Here is a 5636-nt window from a genome sequence, read left to right on the forward strand (position 1 = left end):
AGAGGTTAAATGTCATAATATATTCTCATGTAAAGTTTTTTGGGAAAAGTTTTTTGGGATTTTTTAATGAAAAAACAATGGTTTCGTGTTGTATCCTTTACGGTCATAATAGTTCTGGTCAAGATTACTACTTAAGAGAAATCGCAAATGATTCTGTGTTTAAGCAATTATTATCCATAGAGAGTATTAATCGAGATAATTGAATACCTCACTCGAAATCTGATGTTTGTGAGATAAGATTTGAATTTTCAAAAAATAATGTAATAAAAGTAAAAAATGTACCTTATTCTTTATGATTGCAGGCACATTTTGACTGTAATATATGGGAAGTTGTAAATAATAAATGAAGACTAAAATTTATTTCTGGATTGAGAGTCTGATGGCAACTCTATTTTGAAAAATACTATTTGGTCTTCCCTGGGATTGAATTAAATTGATTTTTATTTCAAACATTTTGATCAAAGCTGTTTAAAACGTTTTCAATTCCTTTGCTTTGCTTGATAAAGAATGTAAGTATAAATTTTTTCTCTGTGTGTTGTCTCATTTTAATTTTTGTACTGGAATACGAACATTGGTAGTATGAGATTGAATTTAGCCAATTTGTTAATTAATATTTAAAAAATTCTTGTCATTAAAAAATTTACTGTTTACCTTGCAATAATTTTCATTGATAGAATCTAAATTATTATTATCAATATAATTTTTATTCTATATACTGTCTATTAGATGCCACAGCATTTTTCCAAAAACCTTAAATAATAGGATTTTAAACAAAAGTGTACTTAAAAGATTCATCACTTTTCAAACATTCTTAATTGCTATACCTACATTATTATTTTTTTTCATTATATTTATTTACTATTCAATCAGTGTGTGGAAATTAAATTTAAATTGAAAGTCGCGAAAATTTCAAACATCCGATTCCGCTTTCGTCGCACCAATCAGAAGCGGAGTAAGCGGTGACACAATTCTCCCTAGAGCAACTCTAGGACTGATATTTTAATTAAAGTAGACGCAATTTTGATTAATTAAAAAAAAAAAAAACAAACAATGACGTATCCCTAACAGGTTCCAAAATTAATTACTTCTGACCTATTTTTCAGGGCAAATTACTCGTGTTCAGTTTTTTAAAAATACTTCATTAGTGAATAAAACTTTATTAATAATACCGTAGAAAAAGTTATAATGCATGAAATTATGCGTAAATTGGAAACAAATACACCAGAGCCGCATTTTATTTCCAGTGTCAGAGTATCCTCATAGTATCCACATAGTATCCCTTCCGTATGATGCAACAAAAACTCAAAAAACTCAAAAAAAAAAACACACACACACAGCAAGATAAACTTTTAAATTGGTGAAATTCGGATTCTACGTTAAAATTTCCATTAGAAGATGATGAAGTAATCGCAATAGTTTTTTTTATAACAGTAAAAAGTTTAAAAAAATATAAGACGTATAAAGCCTGTTGACTGCTACACTTCAAATGTATTAAACTACCTGGTGCTCGACCCGGTGCACCCGGATCGTTGACTTACCATTTTAATTAATTTTGGCTGTTGGTAATTTCCTTGTGCACAGTTTTCGTCTTACAAATGCTTTAATACATGTATTGGAATGCGGGACGATGATTTCACGATTTACAACACTTACAATACATGTATTAACATGGTTGCAATTTCACATCACGCTTGTATTGTAGAATTCTGGTAGATGTGTGGTAGAACTCGAAACATTTTTAACAGTATAGAGTATCCCTTCCGTGCCCTCAGTCTTAGGGTAAAGCAGGGCAATCGAAACGTAAACCTCCTGTTGTTTTTTTTTATAGCAATATGGTGCATTTTTATAGCAATATGGTGCATTTTTATAAACAATTTTATTTATTTTGAACTTGGAACATTTTATTTCCGCTTTTTTACCTCAAAATTTTTGTTCAATATTCTCGAATATGCAGGAAAAAATTGAGAATGGAGAAATAAAAACTCCACGTGTTACGAATTTTTTCACGTGACGTCGTCGAAGTGTTCTCGCTAGCTCGCTCGCAGCAACGTGCGCGACGGATTATAAAAATTCTTAACACTTGGAGTTTTTATTTCTCCATTCTCAAATTTTTCTGCATATTTGAGAATCTTGAACAAAAATTGTGAGGTAAAAAAACGGAAAAACATGTTTCAAATATAAAATAAATAAAATTGTTTTTAAAAATGCACTATATTGTTATGAAAAAAAAAACAGAAGGTATGTTATACTATTTTGCGACGATTGTGGGGAAATGCGTATTTTCAGTACTTCATTCAAGTCAATCGCTGGTACGAATGGGGACGATAGAATATGAGTTTATTCCAAATAAATAAATACTTGCTACCGTATGCTTGGAGCAAGCGTACATTTTCTTAATCTGAGAAAATGTATTCTTAGATAAAATATCGCATTTTATTATTCGAAAACTTTATTGTGTTAATTCATATAGAGATGTATTCAAATGAAGAACATAGTTTACTTCCAAGAAATCGTTTCTGATACACTTCAAGAATATATTTTCTTAATCTAAGAATATGTAGTATCGGAGAAATAGACTAGTGCCTCAACTGAACACTATTTCTCAACGAAAAAAAAATTGTTTTCGAAGTTATCGTTATATAATCTTCATTTTTTAAAATATGAAAATACGCAATTCGCGCAGACTGTTACTTACACATATAATCGTACGCCTAGACGCTTTGAAAAATCGCACTCGCCGAGGATTGAACCCTAACCTAAACTACCCAAACTAGTGTGTCCTAACCGCGCGCTCTACCGAATTCGCTATCGAAGCAATTGGATCTTGGTGACAAAATCTCGGGTAAGAATTTCAAAGCAGGATCGAACCAAGTCGTATATTGAGCCTTAACCAACTTCAAACTAAAAGTTGTTGAACTCAATTTTAATATACCATTTTTCATTTAGAAAAATTTTAGAATTGAATTTTACTTATTTCAATAAAGGTTCAATACTTTTTTTCTTAATATATTTTAAAATGTTTTAAAATATCTAAAAGTAATGAACAATAAACAAAAAATCTCCATAAAATGCGCAGTTTTCAATTTATCCAACTCGTTTATTGTATATAATACTCTCTTACTCAATTTTTATTGCAAAATAACATGTCTTAAACAATAATTTAAAATATGTAAAAAAGCGAAGCAAGTTTCACTTATTTAACAAGGCATTTAATACTTGTTGTTTTCAAATATTTGAAACGCTTAAAAACGACCCAAAGGTAATAAATGATAAAGAAAAGTTGCAAGTACAAAAATGCTTCAATAACATCAATGACAAAAAATAATGTTCTGCTATACGAACATTTTCATAAACCGCACAGTTTTCAATTTGTCGAACTCTTTTCTTATACATTTTTTACAAAGATTTAAATATGGAATTGCTTTTCTAAATTGAAATTTTAATTTAGAATAATAATTCATAAAAAATAATTTTAAATATGTATAAAAAATTAATCGCTAGTTTAAATATTACCTATTTAAAAAAGTGCTCGATACTTTATTTTTCTTTCAAATATAAAATACTTCGAAATCAGAAGAAACAAGAATTCTGTAATAAAATGAAAAATATTTGTTTGCTTCCTCCTTGCATTCTCAATTATTTTATTTAGAAAATTTGTAATTCTCAATTTTTTAATTGTTCTTTTATAAAATTAAATGCATTCTTAATAAACTTTTTAAAAATGTTATTGAATTATTTTTTCTTAAATATTTTGCTTTAAAAACGCATAACATTTTTTTAAATTATTAAGAAAATGTAATAATTGTATTTTTAAGAATTTTTATAGCTTATAACTTTGTTTTATGCTGTCATATATTTATTTTTTACGGAATAAAAAAGAATTATGTAAGTATATGGGTGATTATCAAAATGTTAACCATTTGCAGTCCAAGACATTTTCTATGATTAATGAATTATTTGACTGAAAAATTTAATTTTGTTAATTTTATTCAAAAAAACCTAAATCTATACTTAATTATTAAAAACAGCAACATATATGCGCGCTACAGTACGCGGGAAGCATTGCATTGCCAACTAATAACATAAAAATATGCAACAAGATATTAACTATTTCAAATAGCAAGTAAGAATATAATATTAAAAATTATTTTTAAACTTCTTGCTTAATAAAAGAATTTGTTTTTCATCCAGGAAAAATTAATTTAAAGTTAAAAAATCTGTTGCCTAAAACTTATTTAGTTTAAATTAAAATAACAAATGATCATTTTATACTTTCAAAACTATTTTTTTTACTTATAACTTTTATGAATTTTTCCATTTTTATGATTTTCAAACTACAAATTCAAATCAAACACGAAAATTGTGTGTAAACAAAATACAACTATGTCTTCCTACTCTAATTTAAACTAAATAAGGTTCACATAACAACATTTTTTACTTTTTAAAAATCAATTTTTATCTAGCCAAATAAAAAAAATAATATTTTTTTATTGAATGAAGAATTCCTGTATTTAGCAGGAATATTCATTGTTATTTTCAAGTTTGGATAATTTTTTGTTACCTTGAACACTACACAAAAATAATTTCAGGGTGGCAACTTTAATCGAGGAAAAAAATTCCCAGTCATTTTCGGATTCACAAAAATGTTTCCCGGTTAAAAAAATTCGAAATGGTTTAATTTTAAGTAGATTAATACATACAAATAATCAGCGAAAAAATTTATAGATGCAGTACATTCATAACCTTTTTAATAATTTTAGGAATGAAATGACTTTTGAGTCTTGCATAATTATTTCAAAATTAAAAATACTTTTTTCAAATCTATTTAAAAAATTTTAATTCTTACCACTAAAAACTCACCGACGCAATAAACTTATAATTTTGTTTATAGTTTTATGAGTGATTTGATTTGTGTGTCAGCCTAAAGTTAATAGTTTATCAAAGTTGCAAATTCCTATCTACATTTGCATAAATAAAATTGATTATGCGCACGAATGTTTTGAATTTTATAAATATTATTGGATTTCAAAATAATTTTTAGCGGCAAAGAGAACCAACTTCATACCATGACAACTTGTCGATTATTATATTTAATAAGATAATCATGCAGTAAGAGGTAACTTAATTTAGACCAATATATTCATTTTTATAGTATGTGTGCGATATCTATTGTATCAAGTCTACAGTTCTTATGTTGAAAAAACTGATGTGTTTCTATCTTAATAACATAGGTACCTTCGAAGTAAATCTGACATTCGTTTCAAATTAATAATTATTTGAAGGAAAATATTCAAGCATTATTCTAAGAGAAATTATTTCTACGCTGAATACATTCATTTTCTCGTCTCAAGAACATGAACATTGTTTCAATTAAAATAGTGGTCAAAATAAGTATATGAATTTACTTGGATCAATAAACATTTTGTTAAAGTTTTAGTTACTTATCATGAGAATAGAATATTCTCAATTCAATATTTTATTAAACTTAATGCAAATAAGTATAATGGAACAAATTAACTCAATAATTTTTTGCCTAGAGTAAATATATTCTTGATTCAAGAAAATCGGTCCCTTGTAAAAATAAAATAATTGCTTCTTTCAAGTAGAATCAGCAAAGTAAATTAGCCTACTTGATT

Source organism: Belonocnema kinseyi, chromosome 2 (assembly GCF_010883055.1).
Source record: "Belonocnema kinseyi isolate 2016_QV_RU_SX_M_011 chromosome 2, B_treatae_v1, whole genome shotgun sequence".
Classification (NCBI taxonomy): Eukaryota; Metazoa; Arthropoda; class Insecta; order Hymenoptera; family Cynipidae; genus Belonocnema; species Belonocnema kinseyi.